This window comes from Dermacentor albipictus, chromosome 4 (genome assembly GCF_038994185.2).
Source record: "Dermacentor albipictus isolate Rhodes 1998 colony chromosome 4, USDA_Dalb.pri_finalv2, whole genome shotgun sequence".
In the NCBI taxonomy this organism is placed as follows: domain Eukaryota; kingdom Metazoa; phylum Arthropoda; class Arachnida; order Ixodida; family Ixodidae; genus Dermacentor; species Dermacentor albipictus.
The window spans coordinates 53,749,625-53,775,793 of record NC_091824.1 but is presented as its reverse complement, the minus strand read 5'-3'; the positions used below and the strand labels follow the sequence as shown (position 1 = coordinate 53,775,793).

The following is a 26,169-nucleotide window of genomic DNA, read 5'->3' as shown; positions in this document are numbered from 1 at the left end:
AAGTCGAAGAAAGAGGCAAAGAAAGCTTCGCTTAAAAACGTCATACTTAGAGAGCCTGTACATGTATGTCTTGGCTACCTAGTAATACACGGTCCTTCTGGATTCCCGAAACCCGCGCAACGCTATGGGAGGCCTGCATATAGCAACCGCAGTGGACGCACCGCGGCGTTGGCACCAGTAGATGGATGGTGGACTGGCGCAGCCGCCGAATGGACGCCATGGGCGTTCTGCGCATACGCTCGCTATTGCGCAAGGGTTGCTTGCTTCTATCGGCATGTGAATATTGTCGACACAATGTTCAAATCGCCGCCCTGCTTCTGCACAGTGTTCAGAAACTTAAACGCGAACAATTACGAAACAACTACTAGGCCCTGTTTCATTTTCATGTTCGACTGCATTCGCAACAGCGGCATAATTCATTATTGAAATAGTACACTTTGACTACTCTATAGTTAGAGACCGACGACAGAGGAAGTGCACGTCGCACTTTTATGTAATTTCGCGTAAACACCTGCATTTCAAACTGACAGAGCTGACCAGAGAGAGAGAGAGACACAAAAGGGAGAGCAAGGGAGGTTATCCAGTGTAAGTACCGGCTGGCTACCCTGTGCTGGGAAAAGGGGTAAAGGGAATAAAAGGAGAAAGAAGAGGGGAAAAAACGAGAAACATTCACACAGTAATGCCATGCTATGCGCTACAACAGTGAAAGGCGGTCGCACAATTTACAAGCTCTTAAAAACTTCAGCAATGCCCTTAACGCCTTAAGCGCCGATACCCGTCTGGATCAGTGTCTTAGAACTTTTTCCTCTGTAAAGGCGCGATTGTCCAGTTTTCCGAACGCAGTCACGAGCACTTTTGTTGGAACATTGTAACGGGGACAGTCGTGGCATTCACGAACTCCTAGGCCTGCGACTGTCCCCGTAACAAAGCTGAGCAACTGATTAATTAACCAAATAGACAATTACTAAAACAGTTATCAAGCTAACTACTAACTAACCTAACTCAACAACATAAAGTAATTAATCTCAATAATAATATCCTAACAAACTACAGTAACAAAAGCAACTCAACCAATAAACTAATTACGTAATATAAAACAAGTAATACGCCAACTAAGCTACCTATATAATTAAAATAACTAATAAAACTAATTATCTAGTCAAGCTAACAAAGCTACCCAATTAATTAAGTAAATCATCTAGCGGACATAACAAAATTATTCGCTAATAACCTACCCAACTATAATAACTAAGCTGAAATATGCCCAAAAATGCACAAATAGAACACCAAGCCACGCAGTCCTGCGTTCTTGCAAAGTATCTTCAAAGTGAAACGCCGCAGTCAGCGGCCCCGCTAAATATTTTCGCTCCATTAACGAAGTAACATCCTCGAATCGCGGCAGACGAAGCACAAAACGCCATGTGCCCTAATATCAGGTGGTTTCATAAGCCAGTATGTTGCTTCGCCTGTACTCCGTTGAAGAAGAGGAGCACGCGAGTGTGCAAGAGCGTATTTGTAAAAGCGCAGTGAAGGAGAAGTTGCGATTGTGTTCATAATTAGAACGGCGACGTGATGCTGTGCCTCCTGCTCTACAACCCCTGTTTTGACGTTGCGACACTGGTGGAGGTGCTGGAGGGTTCAACCCCATGCGGGCAACCCCTATTATTCGGAGCCGTACACCCAATTCCGAAGCTGCACCTCTCGTAACGACTCTAGTGCACCGTTTCAGTCGGCGCCTGCTCGGCCTGAGCCCGGACTTCCCTCTTGTTGCGACTCCCATCAGCATGTCTACATCATCGGCGCTTCTCCCTCTTTCACAGACGGCGGCTAGCACTTTTCAGGAGACTTTGGAACACTCTCTCATCCCGAAATATTCCACGGCGATGCCTTTGAAGATGTCGAGGACTGGCTTGACCAGTAGGAAAGCGTCGTTGTGATAAATCGCTGGATAGAACAGCAAAAACTCACGCATGCTTATTTCGCGCTACAATACAGCGCTCGTACATGGTACGCCAACCGGGAAGCAAGCTTCCAAACGTGGGGCACTATTGGTCGTCAGCCCCTCGACACATGCTCGAGCTTGGACCGGCGAGATTACGCGCAACAACTTATTGAGGCTCGGTTACAGAAACCCAACAAAACCGTCGCCATGTATACGGAAGATATGGCCCGTCTTTTTCGCCGAGCTGACCCCGACATGACCGAGGCAAAGAAAGCGCATCATCTGTTGCGGGGAATTAAGGAATCACTGTTTGCCGCTCTTGTCCGAAACCCGCCAACAACGGTCGGCGAATTCATCAAGGAAGCGACAGTAATGGAGCGGGCGCTTCAGCAACGTTGCAGCCACTTCGACCGCCAGCCCAACAACACGCCTATCAGCTACGCAGCTCAGATTGTTGACCGCACTTCTTTGCGGGACATGATTCGCGACATCCTGCGTGAAGAGCTGCGAGCCCTCGGAATTCCTCTTGCATAGTCGCCGGTCGTTTCTGTTGCCGAAGTCGTGCGCCAGGAGTTGCAGCTAGCGTTCTCATCAGCCCCATGTCCAGCAAAACGTCCACCGACCTATGCCGACATGGTCCGACGTCCTGCCCCTTCACCGCCGGTGACTCCCGTGCCGTAGTGGCAACGGGAGTCGGTGAGACGACCGCCAGTTCGCCGTACTGACTTGCGGCGCGCGGCTGACCGTCGAGCCCTCTGTTTCTATTGCGGCGAACCAGGCCACATTGCCCGTTACTTCCCCCATGCAGATGCTGGAGCCAGTTACTTTTCGCCTGCCGCTTCTCTGCACTTTGACGACCGCTGCGCCCCTAACAGTGATAAGCTGTCACCGCGCCAAGCAGCTTCACCACGTCGTCGCTGGCATCCCCTTCACCAGTGCGCTCCGCTTCCCCAAACCGCCAGAGTTTCACCACTGACGTCGGCAGGGGTGGTCGCCTCCGTAGTGCGCGCTGGGAAAACTACCGGCAGCGACTTTCGGGGGCAAGGTTGCCTTGTGTTGAGACGCCAAAAATACCCCCCACGCTCCCCATGAAGACGATATAAAGACGATTGCTAACGCCGACGAAGGCGACATGATGACGAATACTCACGCCGACGAATTTGCCCGTGCCGATCTTAGCATTCTGGTGGACGGACATCACGTCACCGCACTTGCTGACACTGGCGCAGATTTCTCGATTATGCGGCAAGAGCTGGCCGACTGCATTAGGAAAGTGAAGACGCCGTGGACAGGGCCCCACATACGAAGTACTGGGGGTCAGCTAATGATACGAACAGGAACATGCACCGCCCGAATTGACATTCGTCATTCTCCCCAACTGCTGCAAAGAGCTCTTCTTGAGCATAGATTTTCTGTCAAATCACGGCGCAGTCATAAATATTCCGAAACGTATGGTGACGTTTTCTGTCAGCCCATATGGCGACAAGATGAATGACCGGAAACATGAGCGTCTGTGAATCGCCGACGATGTGACCATTCAGCCGCGATCCTGCCGCCTTGTCTCTGCATCATGTAAGAAGCTCTACCAAGGGGATGTGATCAGGAAGGAAATTCTTGCGCGGTTGCTCACGCAAGCGCTTTCCATTGCTAGAGGCGTACTCGACATGACTCATGGGCATGCGGAAGTCCTTCTCACGAACTTAAGCAACGAACGCCGTCACACCCAGAAGGGTACCGCAATTGCGTACTGCGACGCCATCACCCAAATAAACGATTGTTTCACTCTACAAGAAACGACCATGCCCATCTCGCCACCTTTGTCTGTCGTCGTCAGCTCCACCCTGTCGCTTTCGGAGGGGCAGTGCCTATTGGAGCTGATATACCACTTAGAAGATTGCTTTTCGACTACGTCAAAGGTCAAACACCACTGACCAAGCACCGTATCATCACAGATGACACTACGCGGCCGATTCGACAATATCACTACCGTGTAGCTCTAAAGGAACGTGAAGAGATTCAAAAATACGTGAAGAAGATGCTCGAGGATGGTGTGATACAGACTTCGAAACATCCCTGGGCGTCACCCGTGGTATTAGTCCAAAAGAAAGACAGCACTTTGCGAATCTGCGTCGATTACAGCAAATTAAACCAGGTCACGAAGAAAGACGTCTACCCGCTGGCGTAGAGAGACTCTGGAAGCAAGACAAAGCAATGCCGATTCGCGCCCACCACTTCTGACCACTGCGGGTACACCACGAACAGGGAGCGGGTACAGTTGCGAGATTAGACCACCGGAGCCCCACTAGCTGTAACATAAGATAAACATGTAAGCTCTCGGAAGCGTGAATAAGTGAATAAATGCAATTTCTGTATTGATGCGAATAGCATTTTTGAGGTACTTTACCCACTTTTGGTGATCTATCTATCTATCTATCTATCTATCTATCTATCTATCTATCTATCTATCTATCTATCTATCTATCTATCTATCTATCTATCTATCTATCTATCTATCTATCTATCTATCTATCTATCTATCTATCTATCTATCTATCTATCTATCTATCTATCTATCTATCTATCTATCTATCTATCTATCTATCTATCTATCTATCTATCTATCTATCTATCTATCTATCTATCTATCTATCTCAGTATGTCGAAGCAGAACGGAACCGAAGCCCGGAACCGAAGCCCGGAACCGAAGCCGTATTTTTTCTGCCATTTTGAAATGAACCCGAACCGTAACGAATCGAAGGACCCGTTCCGGCAACAGAGATTTCGAGCAGAGCAGTCTGGGACTATAGGGATAACTTTATTTGCTCGATGCATTGTTGACAAGAACGGAAACTCCCGCCCAGAAACAATGCGGCGGCATCGTCCGTCCACGCTCTGCACATCCTGATAGAACCACCATGAGTACCAGTTCCCGAGTGATGTCAATGATTTTGTCACCACTGGCACTATGTTTAATTGCCTTTTGGGTAGCTGGCCCTGTCATTGTTTCGTCCGTCTCTCAAATTTTCGCACAGCATCAGCAAGTCTGACCTCGTCAACCTTCTAAGCTTCATGGTAGCTGCCCCAACTTGAGGTTAGAATTGTTTCCCTAAATAATTTGTGCAGACCGAAATTATGGCACTGATGGCAGATTCCCAGAACGAACAAAATAAAAACACATTTGAAATCAGGCGAATCAAAAGGTAAAAGCACGCGCTCGCTGATTGATGTAACACCAGGCCATCGGGTTCACGTGTCCGCAGTTGCCAATCGCTTAGGACTCCCTAGGTCGAAGGATCTTTCGCCTTCGCTATTACCAGTTTTTATGGACTTCCACGGTCGAAGACGCATTCTTCTCCTCAGTTCCAGTTTCTGCGGACTACTTTGGTCGAATGTTCATCCTTATTGCGGCCACCAGTTATTTGCACCTTGCGGTTGAGTGCGGGAGTAGGCCGAAGTTGATGAGGACTTAGAGAAATGATAGTTTATTTACATTGTGTTCAATAATAGAAAAAAAGCATAAAATAACAGTAAGAAGTGATTGTTACGGTCGGCAGCAAATCGGACGCTGTGGCCCACGGCAAGAAGAACGTCTCTTTCTTTCTCTCGTTCATCTGGCTTATAACCCTTTCAGTACGTAGGGTGACGTCATCTTCAGCTATTTGTCGAGCCCGTGCAGGGAGTCGTCATTTTCATCTAATCGGCGAGCCCGTACAAGTGCCGTCGTTTCCATCCAATCGTAGGGCCCGCGCAAGTGGCGTCATGTTGGGCCAATGGGGACACTCCGTGGGCTCTCTTCTCCGATGACTGTCTCCGTCCGAGAGTGCCTCCTCGCGTAGAAGGCGCTCGGCTGGAGAGGACGGATTGTCCTTGAGCGACCTTCGAGTGATGCGGGGTCACTACTTCGAACCGTGCCGGCTTCCAGTTGATATTTCGGGAAACGTCATGCCGGGGGAGATGAAAGCGCGCGCGGCACAGCAGAGTGGGATAGTCAACATGTCTGGCGGGTCCGGTACAGTGGCGTAGCTAGGTCGTCTGGCACCCGGGGCCCATAGGTCTTCTGTCACCCCCCTCCCCGGGTGTAGCCGGCGGAAAGAGGGGTCTTCAGACGTATATGACACCCCCCCTCCCTCACTGGCCCCTTGCACCCGGGGCCCACGGCCCCCCGGCCCTCCCTGTTGCTACGCCACTGGTCCGGTAGCATTGCCAGCATGCACTTGCACAGCATAATTGAAATGCGATGGCCAGTGGCTGTCTGCGGAGAACTTAACCGATGATAATTAATGGAGCGCATCTAACAACGGGCAGCTTCCGGGCAAGATCTTCGCTGATACTCGCTGCCCGTTTCCTAGCTTTCCTCTTGCTACGCCATGTGTCAGCACATGCCTTACTGTTTTGCTACGCCACCCCTTAGCGAACGTGGTAGTAGTGATGCTGGGACATTGAAAAATATATGGGAGGGAAGACATATACAGCTCACTGTAAAATAAAACTCTAATATTTTGGTCACGTGACTTCACAAAGCGCAATGTGCCTTGAGATGTCACATCACGTAGTTGCTAAAATTTCTGAGTGTCCAATTGAATTCTTATTGCCGGTGTTGCAGTCTCCTTTTATGTCATGAGACGCGGAACGTATCGGGTAAAATAATATGCTATATTCTCTTTGTAATGTTCTTGAAAAAAGAAAAAAGGTCACGTCTTAAGATTGTCGAAAGAAGAGACCCGACATTTGAGCCATGCGTTGACTCGAAGGGCGACCATCTTATATGACGAGCGGCATCAAACCAGTACCGCCGAACGCTCATTGTGAATGATGTATGCAGAAAACGCCGTGTATGAACAAAAAGGAATATATAAAAATTTTATGGTATAGTTTATTGTGCACTTACAGCAATTTAGAACTGTTATATTTTACTTTTAATTGGATTTATGGGCTATAGAATAAGAACAACAGGAGATCTCTTTGTTCTTTTAACATATTTCTGTCATAGAGCATTCACGGAAAATTTTTTGGGGTATAGAAAATTTCGGCAAATTTTCTTTGTATTCCCAACTAATTACAGTGTAGTATTCTTAATATTAGGAAGTTTGTGTCGCCACATAATACTTTATCAAGCTTAGTACACTCTAAAAACTAAGAGAGTGCCGGGCACTCCCTTTGAGGGAGTAGCGGCTTGTCCCATATTTCACTCTCTTTTCGAGAGTAGATCGACCCTCTTTGAGAGAGAGTAGGTCAACTCCTGTTGACAGAGTTTTGTTACTCCGCCGCAAGGGATTGCTAGTACTCTTCTGCAGAGTGATAATACTCTTCCAACAGGGAGTGCTAGTACTCTTCCGCAGAGTGGTAATACTCTCACCGTAGGGGTAATGGCTCTCCACCAGACCGAGTACTTCTACTCCCCCAAACAGAGTGCAACTACTCTTCCCAATACCCTCTTAGCGAAGTCCTGGCCACGCATGCAGGCAGGAAATCAGATCAAATTAGGGTCGCTGATACACCGTTCTCTAGGCGGCTCCTCAGACTCAGTGGCCCAATTCCAAGCGGCCTTTAGAATAGGCGTGAGCAATGTTATGCAGGATTTTAAAGTCATTTTTCCTGGCTATTTGCTGCCTACCATGAGTCGTGTCGGCTCGTAATCGGCCTATGCGTATGTGTCCCGAACGCCACTGCGGAGAAAAAAAAGCTAATTCACATTTAATCCGCAAATATTTTCGCATATTTCACAATCAAGAGACACATAATCTAATTAGAACACAATAGTCGACGGAATCACACACTTATGGAGAACCACATTGCTCTATACATCACGTGGATTCGAACCCACGTACACTCGCATCTATACAATTCAAAGCACACATCCTAACCATTATACCACAAAGCCACCACGCTCAGTCGTGTTGTTTTAGAGCTTATATACATAACAAATGTATTTGAGGAATCGGCTGCGGTGGTTGGAGTTTCTCTGCAGTGTGCTGTGCTGTTGTGTACTGGAATACGTTTGCGTTTGCATCATTTCCATTCCTTGCTACCACTAACGGAGGAATACAACGTAGACGATGACGTGAGAACTATTCACGGCTTGTCGTCACCCCAGGAAAATAACAAATGTGCCGTTCAGCTCACGATCGAGTGCTTTTCCAGTCCATGCATTATATGTTCTCCGAAATTACGCGGATACAAAGTATCGTGCCAACCATCCACGTATGTGAATTTAAGTCGCGCGTATACTGGTGAGCATTTCTGTTTATTTTTTCCGCCAGTTCCATTCGTATGTGGTCAACTGCGACGCCAGTACCAGGCATTTCGACGTGCATCACGCTGCCGTGTAGGCGTTCTTTTCAGGTGCATTAGTTTAGAGTTTGGTTCAGTCCGCTGTGAGCTGTTGTCCTGCATTAGCAGCGGATCGTTAGCGTTTTGAAGAGCACGCATTCCAGCATTTGGAGACTGCTTATGCCGATAGCCGCGTCACATGCATTGGCACGCATGTTTAAATGAGTAATGTGTCCACTTGTTACGCGTGCACTGCTCGTATCCTGTGGCAGTGCTCGTTCTAAAAGCTTCGAAGACCATCTACATTCATACGTGTGTTCAATATATATGCACAGGGTAGACTTGCCGGCTAGTTGGTTGAGCATTTTAGAAGAAACAGCGCAACACAAGGACGACGCAAAAACATGGACAACACCACGAAGCGCTGGTGTGGTCGATGCTTTTTTTCGTCCTGGTGTTAGCGCTGTTTCTTCTTCCACGATACACGCACACCACAGGTACGCGAAAGTTTAGGAGTATAGGGCGTTAACTTTGTTTTCCCCGTTTCCTCTCAGTGTCAATGGCACAATGCGTTGCCCGAAATAGCACACGCTTACCCCCATATTCAGAAATGCATCATAACTTGAAGCCCATGCTTGACTTGATCTAAATGACGCAAGTCGTGAACGCACCAAAAGAAAGGCAGTGAGCGTCTGGGGGACGTTCGCACCAGGCGTCGTTTATATAAAGTCAAGCATGGGCTTTGTATTAATATACATTTCTGAATACGGGGGTTAGTCATCTACTTCTCACAGAAAATGTCGAAGAAACGCCCACCAAAACCAGGCACATTCGTAAACCTAACTAGGCAATACGAAGCTCCATAGAAAAAGAGTGGTATTAAAAGCTTTCAGTATTTTTCTTTACTCCAAAATGGTTGCGCTCTCGTGGTTTCAATGTACAGAGATGATGCAGCGTTAGCTAAAAAGCATGAATTTCCGAACTCCATGCCAAAATAAGCTTGTAAAATTATTTAGGTGCTAGAAACCAGGGTTTGTAGCGATCCTTGAAAACCCTTTATTTCTAAAATGCCATTTTCAAGGCATTGAAAAGCCTGGAATTTTTAGAAGTACTGGAAAGTCCTTGAATTTGTACACTTGGCTAGACATAGCAGACATTGCCAAGTGTTTTTTTTTCCCTTCTGTGACATTCTTCGCATGTCACAGAGAATTGTCTGTGGAGGTAATAGAAGGAAAGCGACATCCTTAAAGTTCAAATTACAAAGGAGCTGCAGATACCAGTTTTAGGCACATGGAACCGGCGACAAATGTACTTGGAGGAGCAGAAGCAGGAAGCTCAACGGTTGAGGCATTCAAAAAAAAGCCGTGATGAGTAAATTGAGAGCTACAGACACAATAAAAGATCACCTTTCTCCGGTGCTGTGTTGTTCCGCGATCTTGAGCGCGCGCGCGCGCGGTGGAGAACTCCGAGTGAAAAAGTAGAGCGCTCGCTACGCGTTCCTTTGAACTGCGGCGGCCTGTTCTCTTAGAAGCAAAACGATGTGTTCTTTGCTCAGAGTGCATGAATGATACATTGCGATGTTCGGGGCCAGCCACGTACAGTTGAAGCAGAAGATCACGCTACGTTTTGTTCTCTATTGCCGCAAGAGTAGAACTACTCTCTCTCTCTGAAGGGGGAGAGTGAAAAGTACATTTCACTCTCTCCTTGGTGAGAGAGTGAACAATGCATTTCACTCTCCTCGACATTTTGCGAGTGTAAAACGACGCTTTGAAGAGTGAACCGGCCGCTTCACTCCTGCGATACCCTTCCTAGTTTTTAGAGTGTACATTTAAACCTCGATATAACGAAGTAAGTAAAATTGGCAACTGGCTTCGCTATCAAAATTTCGTGGTATTGAAATTCGACCTTCCATGCAAGTAAGTACAGTGGCCGATCGATTTCTCCTACATGGCGCAATTTTGCAGATTATCGGGCAATCGACAAGAAGTTTGAATAGAAAACAATTCATTTCGATGAATTTGGGAGTCCGCAACGAATGATATGGTTTCATGCCACTTCGACAATATCATCACCCAGGCGGCAATGTATATGTAAACTGGTAGCGAAGCTTCCATAGAAGCCCACATGTGAAGAAAATGGGGTTCAGTGTAATCGTCACCATCTACGTATCGTGGAGAGAACAGCAAGCAAAAAAGAAAAAAGTGACGTCACAACCGGAAACGGCAGTGATGCAAACGTCTTACGCTGCTTGGCGTGATTGTTCGAATTTCATCAGCGTTCGGCATGACAGCCATTACGACAGCAGTTATTTTTCTTTTCAGCCTGAGGCGAGCTTGCGATTCGCCTCAGCTGGAACGCCAGCGTGTTTTTTAGCTATTAGGAGTGGCGTATGTCTTAATGTGAACCTAATTAAGCTGTTATTGATGGCGATTGGTCCAGGAGCTTCCCTAGGAAGTTTAGTGAACAAGATGGAAATAAACGACACTGCCAAAGAGCTTTCAAAATCAACTTCACTTTTATTGGTCTTGAATAAAACTGAAACAACATAAGTGACCAAACAAAACTTATTTCAATTATGAAAAGTACTATGGCCAGCACACAGTCGTAATGCATAGCAATCAGTGCGAAACATATTCATATGCAACAGTTATCAGGCTAGACAACATTGCCCCACATTAGCATTCAAAAAACATTCCACTTACTAATTTGCTACCCATCGGACACTAGAGCCTGTGTTACGGAGAGTAAACGAACATCATCATCATCATCAGTATCATCATCATTAGCAGCAGCAGCAGCAGCAGCCTGGTTACGCCCACTGCAGGGCAAAGGCCTCTCCCATACTTCTCCAACTACCCCAGTCATGTACTAATTGTGACGATGTCGTCCCTGCAAATTTCTTAATCTCATCTGCCCACCTAACTTTCTGCCGTCCCCTGCTACGCTTCCCTTCCCTTGGAATCCAGTCCAGAAACCTTAATGACCGCCGGATATTTTCCCTCCTCATTACAGGTCCTGCCCATGCCATTTCTTTTTCTTGATTTCCACTAAGATGTCAATAACTCGCTTTTGTTCCTTCACCCAATCTGCTCTTTTGTTATCCCTTAACGTTGCACCCATCATTCTTCTTTCCACATCTCGTTGCGTAGTCCTCAATTTAAGTAGAACCCTTTTCGTAAGCCTCCAGGTTTCTGCCCCATATGGGCATTACTCCCCTACTAAGATTATGCAACACAATGGCATTTTCACATTGCAAATGTGCCGGAAATATGCTCGTATAGGGTTTTTGCATAAAATATAGGAAATTAAATTACACATGCCTGTATCATCATATGTTCAACACCTAAATAGCCGAAAGACTCAATACACTCATGATCATGCACTAAAACTGCTATTTGCTAAAGGCAATGTGTTTTAATATAGATTATTTTCACAGATAATTTCCGACTGGAACCCTCTTCCTAAATCCATTTTTGGGGTGACTGATTTTCAAAATGCACTGGAACCCTTGTTGCTTTAGTCTTCTTTGTTTGTTGAAACTTTTTTACAGCTGTGAACTACTTGTGAACTCGTTTTTGTGCGCCCGCATTTGTATTAATCTTTGTTCTGACAGTTTACTCCTGCTTGGGCTTATGAGGCCTGCAGTATTGTAAAATAAATAAATAATATGGTCGTCTGAACTCCCCTAAGTACTCGGTTCCACATGCCATCTTTATTAGAACAAGCTATCTGACCCGAGTGTGAATTGCTCCAGAATGGAATCGTTTGTGAAATGTATAGAACATGTGACAGATTTCTAATCTTGTGTATTCTGTATATTCTTTCTGTATAGTATTTGTTAGTGTTTCGCGTTCACATTTGTTTGAAATTTTCTGAAATTTAGTTTTGAGTTGCCGTTCCCGCACTGATTCCTTTACCCGCGGCTTCGTGGGCCTGGAAAAAAGCCCTGCAGTATCCCAAAATACGAGGGACGTTCCGAAAGTAACTTTTGTCACTTATTTTCATGAGGAAGCTTTGCTGCCAAAATATACTTACACCATAGAATTATGAACTGTGCACCTTGCACTATTTTTCCAGAAGGTCACCAACTACATTGAGGCATTTGTCGTAGCACGCAATCAGTTTGAAGAAACCACTCTTGTAAAACTCGTTGTCCTGCGATTGCCTAGAGATGCAAGGAATTGTGGCACAGCCTGCTCCACCTAAGCATCGTTTTGGAAGTGACGTCCCGAGAGTGTGGCTTTTAATGCAGGGAACAGGTGCACATTCATACCGGACAACATCACACGCTTCCATTGGCGACCACGTGCTCGAATAACCTCGGGCACACCGATCTGCTGCTACTCTCTCTTCTTCGGCGCTCAGCGTATGCGTCATTCCTCCTCAACTGGCGCTTCTTTCTTCGTATAACAAGCAAAGGGTGTGGATTTTTATGGCGATTATTTGTTTGTCCTGGTGTACCATTTCCTCTTTAAAAAAAAAGAAATGGTGAAACTTACTTTTGGAACGTCCCTTGTAATAATAATAATAAGGCCAACAGACAGTGAAGCTAAGGAAAGCGCAAGTGTAACTTCTTGTATATTTGATTGGAATGTGCAAATTGTGAACAATGATGTTTAAACTTCTGATACGCTTCCTATTATTAATATAAGATTGGATGAGCGGAAGAAACAGACAAGAAATTGACGCAGATGGGTGCGGAACTCAAAACCACCGCGTGAGGCGTTGCAATGCTCCGTCACAGGATTTACGGCAGCCGCTGTCGTTCACTTTCTTAAGTATTTGGGTAGGCATGCACAAAACTATAAGCCCGACAGTAGAGCAACAACGCCTGTATCACTAATCCAAAGAAGACGTTGCCATGGGCCTCAGCTCGCTCCACTTCCATCGAGTGTATTCCCCTCCAGGGTTTCGCTGCTCAACGCTCGCAAACCTCCGAACACCGGCCGCCGCTCCTGCCGCCAGGGCGCTGACGTCGCGGCAGCTGCAGCCCTCGAGCCGGCCTTTCATGCTCCGCGCTTTGCCCACAGGCGGTACATCGGCGACTCGGTGGCCGCGACGGCAGACAACCGGCACGGCTTACTTGCGTGCGCGTTCGTTCCTCTCTTCACTCTCTGTGCATGCGGGCGTGCGTGCGTGCGTGCGTGCCTGGGATCTAAGGAGTGACTGGTGTGCGCTGGATTCACTTGTGGAACGTGCGACTATTTCCCGGCGATGAAAACGACGCTGCTTTGTGCCGGCCAGTTGTCGTGGAAGAGAACGCGACCGTCACTCGACTCGAACGGAGCGTGGGCTGGAGAGTGGCGTGCCCCCTCCGCCGTGCATTGGGAGCTTTGAACCACTGAAGATTGGTAGCCGTGCACCAGTCTAAGGCCGGGAAATAGACGCCGTTGTGGGTTGCGACCGTAGCTTGATAACCGACTCATGGGCACGCTATAGTGTGATCACCCCCAGATGACTGATTCTCCTCTGGATGGCGACGGTTTCTCGGATTATTGCTCACGTCGCCTGCGCTGCGGTCGTCACCGATACATCTGAGTTGCCTGAAAAGGCCAACGTGTTCGATCGTGCCCCGTTCGTGTTTAGAATAGGTCAATGCTATAGGAGTGTTGATGACATGGTGGAGTGTAGTAAAACATGGTAAAATGACGGGACAAACGACAAAGTCTCAGTGCTCTGCAACGGCAGTTGGTGATGCTGTGGAGTGTAGTAAAAAAATTAAATGGCGGAAGAAATACCCCACTCCCAACGCTGGTGCTTTCATTTACCCTTCTAATAAATAATTCATTCACTTGACAGCAATAGCTAACGTTCCAGGGGGTTCCACGGGAAAATGGAGAGCGGATAATACTTGACACATACCAATATGGAATGCACCCCTTGCTTGCGCAGATTATAGCCTAAGACTGAGACACTGCGCTCAAGAGCATGCACAATAAAAGCGGAGAAAGGATAACATCCACTTAGTGGATGACTGTGCCGATTAAGAACAAACATTAAGTATAAACATCTTACAAGTGCTACAGAGGTAATTATTTAGCGACGCAAAGAGTAATAAAGCAAGGATGTCGTTCAGGTAAATAAAAAAAAAGACCTTGCATCATTTTCAACATATGCACCGAGAGAATCATAACTCTGTCAGTAAGTTAAGGCACTGGGCGCATCGGAACTTACTAGGATCGGAACAACTTGAAAATTTCTTAAATATTTCCTCGCTTTTATATACTGCTTGACATAGTCATGCTACTCTGAATCTCAACATCCCATGGTCAATACTGAATTTTTTCGTCGTTAAGCTAGTGTCACATGATCTCTGGGCGTATGCGATTGACCAATATACTGCTCCCTGGGTATGTCACCCTGCGCCGGCGACGTAACAGCGTGACGTTGCCGGCACACATGCCGTGGCTCGGGTTGGCAAAACGCCGTTATCCGCAAGCCCTCGGCGGGGCCCAGTCGTACAGTGCTTGGTGCTGGTGTGTGCCACGTGGACGCGTTCTTGTTTGTTCGTGAACGTCCACTATTATTTTGTCAGTCAGATTGGCAGTATTGTACGCCAGAGAACGTCGGTATGCGGTAAGCTGCGTGATGAAAAACTGGCGTCCCTGGCTTTTTTACTTGCAGAATTGAACAACGTGGAGGTTTGTGGTGGATTGTACGATTAAGGACGGCGACACCGGCTTTTCTTCGGAAGTGGACTACGTTTATGGTGGCTTGATAAAGGCGGCGAAAAATAGAGACGGTATGGGCTCATACTTGCGTAGGGAAACGAACTATATTGCTGTCTGTGTGTGTGCGTTTGTGTGTGTATGTATAATGAGTGCTTAGCAATTCATCATGCTCGCAAAAATGTGGAATGTGGACGCACGTGACAGTAATAGGAAATTACAACCTAAGATTGTAAGCTAAGCGACAGTGTCAACTAAGAGGAATCGACAGAGCTTCAGGGCCCGTCACTTTTGTACAGGCGGCAATGAATGAGCCGCGATGATAGGTGAGTGCGCATATCTCATTGGCGTCTGCGCTGTGTGGAGAAAAAATCGTTTGATCTTAATCTGTCACCCCCCCCCACCCCTGCCCCCGTTTAAGGTATGGCTGTAAATGAGTTCCTAGATCCCTTTTTTATTTTTCCCGATACACCGTACGTCTTGACACAAGGAACGTGAATACACTACTAGCAAGTGTTTGCCATTGCCCGGGCGTCCTGTGTATACGCTTCTGCACGTGGACTGCACAAAAAGCGACCAGCTACATCTATAGCACTTGATAGCAGATGTCATGGGGTTTAGTTATAACAGAGAACTTCTTTTTTATTTCTTGTTTCTATGCAGTACCTTAGGTCGTAAAGTTTATGATGCGATGATGCACATAAACATGTAAAGATACGCCTTCTAAAATTAAAAGCACCAAAGAGAGGCTGCAAGCACGGCGAAGTTAACGCTCAAGGAATTATGTAATATTTATATTGATACCTTCGCGATAGTGTTTAAAAAACGCTAATTGGAGGTCAGAGGTATGTGTCGTTCCTCCTCTATGCATGTATGCTGTGCCCAAGCGCATGAACGCTACCCGGAAACATGCACCCAGAGGTACAGCGGGTGTTTTTATAGTAGGAGCGCTCACAAACTATATGATGCTTGACTGGGATAAGTGTTTTCTTCGTACAGCTCTATCCACAATGAGGGGAACAACGGGGGTGAAATTCGCAGAGCCATGTTGCGAAAAAAAAATTTGATGCAAGAAAAATCTAATGAAAAAAGCATAATCCCGCTGTTGAAAACGTTCATAATACCAACAAATGTGTACAATAACCACCTTTCTAATAATGAGCTCTGGACAGACGGGCACGCAGGGCGGAAATCTTAGCCTTTGTCTGTTGTCCTACATGCTTCCACGGCACCGGCTCCAATTCTTCCTCTTGCGCATAGCACACATCGAAAGCTTCGAAGTTGCTATGGGCAACAAAACAGCGAAGGTTTCTCTCGTCCTTCAGTACGTGAAAAGGGTGCCGCGATTTCCTCCTCGCTTTTATTCACTCCCGAGTGCCGAAGCGCCTTTGTGTAAGTTATCGTTGTATTCTATCTCTGCACTCACCTGCGCTACTGCTATTTGATACGTCTTGCTTTTCTTCGATAATGTCAGTTTCTTTGTGAACAGTACTATGATTCCCTCTCTTCCACCTTTAGCTGCTTTCAGGCTGTATAAATTGACACGCTCCCCCAGAGTTTTAGTTGTTTGTTAATTTTAGCTAGCTTGACATGCTCATTAATTATTAGTTATGAACCGCGTGCTTCTGCAAATTATTTTAAAATTGCTTTCGCATCATTTCTAGCTCATAGAAATTTGTGATGAGTGAACAACTTCATCAGTCTATGTAAAATCTTACTGGTAAAGAAAAGTAACAGCTGTTAGATTGGTCTCATATGCGACAGTCTAGGCTTGCATTTATTTCTTTCACCCGCCGTGGTTGCTCAGCGGCTATGGTGTTAGGCTGCTGAGCACGTGGTCGCGGGATCGAATCCCGGCGACGGCGGCCGCATTTCTAAGGGGGCGAAATGCGAAAACACTTAGATTTAGGTGAAGGTTAAAGATCCCCAAGTGGTCGAAATTTCCGGAGTCCCCCACTACGGTGTGCCTCATAATCAGAAAGCGGTTTTGGCACGTAAAAACCCATAATTTAATTTTATTGCATTTTTTTCATGGTTACACTTTGTTGGCGGATTTGACAGCCACAGAAACAATGTACAAAACTTAGCGCAAACGCAATATGACTGAAAACTGGCGTATGAGGATACTCAGACGCACTCCTAGACATAAATGAGGGGCTACTGTGCCGTTTTAACTTCCTGTTGCAATGGGCACTGTTCGATCGTATGGGACCGTTTCTTCTTCTTTTTTTTTGTTATTAGATAGACAAGGTTTTCCACGTTCGTAGCTTGCGTTTCTCCAAGTTACGTTCGTAGCAGTTAAAAAAAAAAAACTACCCGCCATGGTTGCTCAGTGGCTATGGTGTTGGGCTACTGAGCACGAGGTTGCGGGATCGAATCCCGGCCCCGGCGGTCGCACTTCGATGGGGGCGAAATGCGAAAACACCCGTGTGCTTAGATTTAGGTGCACGTTAAAGAACCCCAGGTTGTCGCAATTTCCGGAGTCCTCCATTACGGCGTGCCTCATAATCAGAAAGTGGCTTTGGTACGTAAAACCCCATACTTTAGTTTTTTTAAAAATAACAACACATTAAGACGGTGCACGGATATCTGGTACACAACAAATATCAGATGGATACCGTCCTATGCCACACCAGAAAGTTTCTCGAAACTCGACATGGTGACATAATGCAACAAGCTTCCGTTGTGTGGCACCACCGAACCCATTACGACTCTCTGTGCGCATCTTGCATGGTCAGTGGTTACCATCAGAAACTTCAAGAAAAGCCCGTCTTGCAAGACTGAGTGGTCGCGATATATGACCTGATGGACAGCGAAAACATTTTTTGGAGTAAAATGCCACAAATAAGTTTGATGCCCTCTAAAGCTACCTAACCTACATTTTTCGCTTTTATCTGTGGTCACAGCTGAAACATCTTGTTTATTTTATCTGGTTTGTGGAAAAAATGTGGTCGTATTTCAATGATCGCAGAATACTCATTACGATTAGATACAGCCTACCAACGGACTTTCATTACTTTGTCACATAAGTTCAGCACGATTTGATTTTGCTTTGGCTCAGCTCCGAAACGGTGGCCGCTTTACAAGATGGCGATGGTGATTATGGGTAACTGAAGCACTACGATAGCCACGCGTTTCCCGTGAGTTTCCCTAGTTCACATTTAACCGGACATATTCTTTCTCACCATGCCTTAAGGCTTCTATTCTCGTCGCATACTTAGAGTGTAAGACATGCGCGCCAGAACCTTAGCACTAGGTTGCTGTGACATTTGCTGCAGCACAGTACCTCGCGCAGCTTAAGAGCAGCCACACACTTTAGCTGAGCTGCAACGGCCTTGAAGTACAAAAGAACACCCACATAGTCCTAAAAACTGATTTTCTATGTCCATCAAAGCGGCAAAAGAAATGCTGTAGAAGGCGCAATCAATTGTCCAGAAAAGCCCACCTGATTGAACATGAGCCTGAAGCAAGGCTAAAATCTGATGGTATATTGTGGAAACCTCAATTGCGCTCTTGAAGAGTCACGAAGATCAAAGTCTGCCCTGAGAAATTGCTGCACGAGATTCGTGGTGAAGCAGTTCACAGCATACCATTCGATAATTTCCGGTAGGCCTTCAGATTACGTCCTGCAACAAATTAGAAATTTGGAAACATGCAAAACTGGCTCTGTCTTGGAAATAGCGCTTGCCGCGGAGGGCAGCACATACGAGCTTTGAACGTTTCAGATACTACGGGACGTCAGATTAACTAGTTTCCCAAAAGAATGGTGCTCGAATGCAGCGATAAATTGTGGCACATTAGAGTGGTCACAACAACCGTGCGTTTGAGTCATGGAACTAAACAAATTGTCAAGAGGGTCTTGCTGAGATTCGCGATTCAGGAGACAAGCGAAACAAAGATTTTCAGAGGGTTCTTTTTGCAGCAATATGGCTAACTTACCGGTGACAAGCCAGCGACGAATTGTCTGGGGCTGTCTGGGGACGTCAAACTTCCGGCTTGAAATCCACTTTCGTGAGTGCTGTAAAAAATGTAACTTTTATAAATTGGCTTTAATTCCTGATTTGTGTTTCATTAGGAGTAGTACCAGATTATGCTTTACTGTTGAGGCAGTCAAATAGATTATCAATTTTTATGCGAAGCATATTACGAGAGCTCAACCCAGCTCCTCAGGCGCGGCGGTGTCGCCTTCAATACCACGTGACACCGTGACGTCACCACAGAGGAGAAACGGGGCTCCAACTAGCGCCGTCGCTCGCGGCGTCGCGGCGGTATATAAGCAGCTGCGCTTGCCTCTGCTAGACACTCACGAGGTGAGATGCCTCCTGGAGACATAGCTGCTCGTTGGAATGAGAAGCGAAGGTTGTGGCGTGCTACAGAGACTGATTTTCTAGGTGGCTTTGGCTCAACTCTTGCAAGATGGGCTGGGTGGGAATCGAACCAGGGTCTCCGGAGTGTGAGACGGAGACGCTACCACTGAGCCACGAGTACGATGCTTCAAAGTGGTACAAAAGCGCCTCTAGTGAATGCGGTGTTGCCTTAGAAACGAGCTGTTTCTAAGGCTCAGGCGTGCGTCGCTTGCTCAGGCGCACATTTCGTTGCCGCGCCGAACGCTGCGTTTCTCGACGCTCACCGCGTCCAATGCGGGGCGCGTAGTCGCTGCGCCGTAGCCCATTGTCTTACACCCATTGGCGGGTCGACGGGAACGCTGTAGCGTTCCACTCTTGAAGGCGAAGCAGAGTAACGCATGAGTTGTTTTTTCGTCTAGCCGAACCAAATATAGCCAAGCAACAGCAGTTCACCAGGCTAAACAGTGGTTCAACAACTAAAATAAAGGCTAGTATGCTTCGCATCCTGGGCTTAACCTTAGCTAAGCCACAGCCATTTTTTTTTCAAGAAAATTGGCTTTAGGTTTGGCAGCCCCATCCAGGTCACCGCGTAAGCAATCGTGACTGACAATAGCCGAAAGAGTTCCACTCATAGCTTCAGTTGCCAACGTCACCTTCATAATGTTAAAAGGGAACCTGTAGACACGGTTTTTCTATAACTTAGTTGCCCATTTTGAAGTGATCTCACGGCCACTGTTGTACGATTTAATTATGTACGGCCAGTCTACCATATATGTGCCAATGTGCTGCCTAATTATCAGGTGTGCGAAGATTATTCCTGCTACATTTTGTTAGGCGCAGCGTGTGAAAGAAGTATACCTTCTCCCCGTCTACTTCAAAAAAAACTCTTTCTGGTGGCAAATTGAGCTGTTCAAATAACTGAATGTTGCCGTTCTCCTGATCGCAGACAACAACGTTGTCAAGCAGCCAATTTTTCATAAGCTGTGTAATCATGGCTGAAGGAGGTCCTCTATGTTTTCTGCACACAGCTTGGTTCGGGTTACTGCAAAAATCAAGGGCTGCGCCCAGGGCTTTGAGATTCCGGAGAGGAGGACCACAAATGCTGTTTTTGCCAACTGCACAGTTCTGGCCATACCGTTGCCAGAAAGGCCAATGACCACATCGTTTCTACTGTAGCAGTACAAGTTTGCTAGTAGCGAAAACTTAGCGAACATTATAAGGCAATCGCGATTATCTTAGGCCACTGTTTTGTGGTGTCCTTCAGAGCATCATTAACCCCAGGTATAATTCCGGGTCCCATTGGCACTTTTGAGAACCATCACTTTCAAAGTCATCTGGGAGTTGGCAAAGCAAGGAAGTTAGACATGTGGCAGAAAGGTCTGGGGCTGCGCAAATACAGACAAAGGGCAAAGTTTCGCATCTCCTCCGACCACCTCCTTCTATTAACTTCCATGCCCTGATGCTTAATGTGGCCACGAAAGAGTTGGTAAAGCGTCGGCTTTACCCGGGACCAAATTGTCTGCAATGCAATCCTCTCGGTCATGTTCGGGTTCTTTGTCTTCGGGAATTTTGAGAATGCCTTACTTGCGGAGCCTCATGTTGTCGGCCTTGTACTTTGACAAGGTTCTGGAAAAGTAGTACTCGCATCCCTGGAAGCGTAAATTGCTTCTGGGTCGAGCACCCTCGTCGATACCATGCCTGCTCAGCACATACACAACTTAAGAAAGAGAGAGAAAAACACACTACAAACGAATAAAAAAATAGTATGGTACTGTAATAATACCTGCACATGCGTGACTCAATTAAGATAAAGGTCAATGTGAGACATAATCAAAACTAACCTCAATAAAATAAAAAGAACACGCAAGAAACAATAGCATCCATAAAGCCTCATTATATAAACAGGTAGAGCACAAGTATTATGCGCTAATAGGCAGCCAAGATTTCAGAGCGGATTTCAATTGTATGTTTGAATGAAAATACATTTCCTCGTTCAACTACTTAAAGTAAAAAGAGGGCATAAACATCCCGGCATATTTTTCCATAATGTGCATATATTTCAGGAATTACGTAACCTCCCTAAAGTTCGCGGTGTGCTTTGGTAATGTTCGAATTTACAGCAGAAATACATTCTTATGATCACTATGAGTATAAATAAATTATGCAAGGAAGTAACTTCAGCGGCGGTCATTTTGGAAATGGTGTCCAAGTCGGCAGAGTTTGTGCCACAGGATATGTTAGCCGACAGCCTATGTAAAACTTTATCAATTTGCTGATCTCGTGACTAAGAGCAAAATCGATACACGGTAATGCGGTACAACAAGGTAGATTTGTACATCTCTTTGAGTACGGATTTCAGCAGCTGAGCGAAACTGTTGTGCTTAATTTGATATAATGGGACAGAAAGCAGTCTAAGATGCTTATCTTTGTGTTCTACATGATGAGACAAAGAAATTTTCTCATCAAAGTATACATTCCCAAATATCTAACAGTGGGATAAAAGGCTGTCGATGAGCACTGGCACCCTGTACATCCCTGGCACCCTGCCACACTGACAGGGCACCCTGGCACCCTGAAGTCAGCTCACATGTGGGGATTTCTGAAACACACTAGCGTGGGTTTTGCTTTATTTACACACATTTCTTTATCCAATAGACAATCAAAAAGCGCCTCGGCGACTGCCTGTAATAAGGCCAAAGCTTGACAGTGCGATTCTACGCTGTATCGTCGGCATTCTGAAAAGCCTTGCATTTAACTTCAGATCAGCCAAGTTGTTCGCATGGATATTAAAAAAAATTGGGCCAATACGGAACCTCGCGGAACACTATAATTAACGCGCTTGAAGTCACCGAATTGGTCCTTTATCTTGACAGTTTAAATGCGACCATTAATATACCTGAAAAAAAAAACAGTTGATACAATCCTCTAAACCAAACAGTTTGTAATTTTTGTAGCATAATAGCATGGCCAATAGCATCAAAAGCTTTTTTTTCACTCCTGTAGATAGGCCACGCGCTACTTGATTTTTATCCATACGCTTATCAATCACGTCACAGCAATCCTCTAGGAAGTCAGCGGTTCCAAGATACCACCGGAAGCCATACTGATTACATTTAATATCGTCAAGTTCTCACAAAAAGACACCACCTTCTTGTGAACAATCTTCTTGATTATAATACTGAGAGATGGAAATATTTCTTTCGGGCGGTAGTTCTTGTCCGACTTTTTACCAGGCTTACATGTTGGCCGAATTAGGGATACTTTTAACCCCTGAGGTATGTTGCCTTTTTCTAAACAGCCATTATAGATCTGCAGAAGTAGATTTCTAAGTTTAGAATAATTTCCTAATAAATTATTATTCATACGTTGATGTAGCCAGGAGGCAAGTTTAGCGGTGTGAGAGAGAGAGAGAGAGAGAGAGAATGAAGAGGAAAGGCAGGGAGGTTAACCAGATATGAGTCTCCGGTTTGCTACCCTACACTGGGGATGGGGGATAGGGGTTAGAAAGATGACAGAGAGAAAAAAAAAACAAAAACGAACGCGCACACATGGAGACATACACACAAAAGGCGTTCCAGTTAAAGTCGTTCACAAAGGCCGGTAGATCGCAAGAAGCGCAAAAGCGCTTGCACGGCCTTCTTCTGTGACGGTAGGTCCTTTCGATGTTGCAGAATTCTTTTTTCAGATAGCGGTTGGTCGTCCAATTGGTCTAGTTCCTGGCTGAGGCATGCCCTCTGTGGACTGTACTCCGGGCAGGTGCACAAAATATGGCCAATTGATTCTTCATGGCCGCAGTGGTCACAGGTTGGGGTGTCGGTCATCCCTATGCGGAAGGCATAGGCTTTAGTAAAGGCAACGCCCAACCAAAGTCGATATAAAAGCGTGGCGTCTCTACGGCGAAGCTGTGATGGCGCTCGAAGACTTAATGTTGGATCAAGTGAGTGCAGTCGCGGATTTCTTAAATGTGGCTCATTCCATTGCGACGCGGTGCACTGCCGAGCAAGTAGGTGGAGCTTCCGTGCAGCGTCAGTTCTAGAAAGAGGAATGGGGACGTGGCGCTCCTCAGTATGGGCTGAGCGGGCAGCGTGATCCGCCCGTTCATTGCCGACAATCCCGCAGTGACTTGGAAGCCACTGAAAGGTTATGTCGTGGCCTGCATCACTGATATGGTGTAATGTCTCTGTAATATGGAATATTAGTTGTTCATATGGTCCGCGTCGTAGAGGTGACAGTAGAGACTGCAGTGCCGCCTTCGAGTCACAGAATATAGTCCATTTGTGTGGCGGTTCATCACCAATGTGATGAAGAGCAGTAAATAGCGCTGCGAGCTCTGCTGCTGTCGATGTTGTCGCGTGGGTCGTCTTAAATTTGATTGTTGTAGCTTGCGCTGGTATGACGATTGCCGCCGCGGAGCTGCTTGGAAGGACAGATCCATCAGTGTAAATATGAGTAGAGTCACGGTAGTTCTCGTACAAATATAGTAGCGTGAGCTGTCTAAGGGCTGGTGATGACAGATCAGCTTTTTTCGAGATACCAGGTATTGCGAGGTTGATTTTCGGCTGAGCGAAGCACCATGGAGGGATCGAAGGTCTCGCAGCCGGAGTGAAACAAGCTGGCAATGATTCATCATATGCAGTTATCGTTTGGCTGAAAGCGGTGTGAATTTACGATGTTCCGTAACTCGTACTCAATTGTTGGCAGTCAAGCGGAATTTACCTGCTACAATACGAAAAAGGGATTAAGCCCCAGTAGTTAGAGTAAACTTGGCTGGTCTGCATTACTATTTGTTTCCTTTAATAACACAACGTGCAGAAATGCTACATAATTCACATACAAATTCAATTATTGTTCTACATTCAGTAATTATTTAATTCAATAAATAGAGAAAACTATAAACATATAGCACCAAGTGTTTGATCTTGAAAACTAACACAAATCGTTTACTTGCACAGAACGCAGCGCGCAATTTTTTTCTTCTTAATACGGATAGACGTTTGTTCCTGCCATAATGCATCATTTAAACTGCGGTTAAGGTAGGGGCCCAGACACTTTTTTCTATAACTGCACATGAAAGATGCTATAAAATTTAGCTTAAAAGGACGTCTTGTTGGGCGAGTTGGTCACAATTCCTCTTGGGTACTAGGCGTGAACACACACAGAAGCAAGGAAGGAGACGGGACAGGGCGCCACTTACGACCGCTTTAATCGGAGGCACACCACACACTTATACAACCGTCTATATTTAACCAGTTCGCTTCCATATCAATCTTGAGCTGATTGTGTTCCTTGCGTCTAAGAAGGCTATATAAGTGTGTGGTATGTCTTCGATTAAACAGTTGTAATTGGCGCTCTGCCCCATCTCCTTCCTTGTTTCTGTGCGTGTTCGCGCCTAGTACCCAAGAAGAAAGATACTAGACCACAAATACTTGCACATCCGCTTTTAACCTTGCTAGTGCAAACGAAATAACGTTGTCGTACGAGATATGCGTGTGTTTGGCGGAACGAAATGGAACGCATGTTCTCGCTGCTGATGTGTATTGGATCTGCGTATGCTCACTACCCCAGGATTCCTTGTTTCGTAAAAATAAAGCGACACTTAGCTGCCTTGATATATAGAATGATGCACACAAGAGAGGTTGAATTTACCACTTCGCTGCCGGGATTATCCAGGTGGCGGTGTTCTGGTGTGGCACGATCTGTTGTCGGTACACACTAAAAACAAAAAAGGAAAGGAACTGAACGTTTATGGTGTTTTCTCGTGCCTATAACTCATCACCGTTACATTCACGGTAAATGGTGTTTAGGGGAACTAATACACTCATTTCAGAGGCGTTTTTTGGAATTCCACGTTTTCTCTCAATTTTTCTTTTGCAGAAATGCAGACTACGTTCTTTGTTTACAACAATATTTCTTGTATTCTATCATTGCCCTACTCTTTCGGATGGCCACCGTAGTAATCCTGAAGTATTTTCCCAGACGTTTAGAGAAACAAAATGTGCAGAACGTTGCTCCGCGTGCAACTACGAATGTTTATTCCAACCAATACTGCACGAAAGATTGCACGACCTACCACGCATAATATTGGTGTGGCCCCGATGCTGTACCACAAACAAATGCACCTGAAGAACTACGATGGGCTCACAGGCTATGATTCGCGGATGATTTGCAGCTGATTTATAAAACAACACCAAGCTTAAACAACTTAAACAAAGCAAGTGGTAAAAAAGCAAAAGGCATTGTATGAAACAAAAGAAAAAGGTATGCATTTCCACTTCATCACCAGGGATACCATGTACATGAAGTATAGCCTATAGCCTACTATGGCCACTTGAGGTACTCGAACGATGACTCGGCGCAAGCCACTGGAAAATAGGCGCTTATGTATTTTTGCTTGCTTGAAGTGTTCAAGCAATCGAGCACCTTCAAATTCCGCAAGATGCATGTTGCGCACAAAACAGCCTTTTAGCACCCTCAGATTAACGAACGGGTGTACTAAAGGTGTTCTGGTAACGAATGCACCCATTTTCGAAATTTTCAGTGAAAGTGATGCTGCAATGGGGGGGGGGGGGGGGGGGTAGTGGGCAAGAAGGGTGCTTCGATATCCAAACTCCCCACGAGAGTATATTTCCCTGAGTATGTACCTCCTGAGACCCCGCTGGGGGTATTTGTGCAATACATTGGATACACACTAAAACAAAAACAAGTTTTATGGGCGCAATAATCTTGTTGCCTGCAAAAGAGGGTGTTTGCCATTGCAATGTCTTTTCTGTCGCCCTTTTTAACAACACTATATGCAAAAAAGCGTGGTTAGCTTTTAAACAAACATATTCGACCCTTGCCATAAACACCTTGGAATGTGTGACTTCTATTTCGGCAAGATAACTCGCAGCACGTAGGTTGATCTTTCACAAAGGAAGAATTACAAAGGGCATCATAATGCGTC

General features: G+C 45.9%; 1 protein-coding gene across 6 annotated transcripts in view; it reads left to right on the top strand.

The window, feature by feature from the left end:
* The window catches only part of LOC135909165 (uncharacterized), a 465,689-nt gene that overhangs the window by 349,108 nt on the left and 90,412 nt on the right, over window positions 1–26,169 (top strand). For 2 of the 6 annotated variants that reach the window (XR_011513887.1, XM_070536962.1), the window contains one exon: window positions 14,837–15,256. The exons of 3 other annotated variants lie outside the window; for them this stretch is intronic. The gene's annotated coding sequence lies outside the window, so the exon portion shown is untranslated. Of the gene's footprint in view, window positions 1–14,836; window positions 15,257–26,169 lie in introns of those variants that run through there. One more of the 6 variants, XR_011513886.1, reaches the window with a different exon arrangement.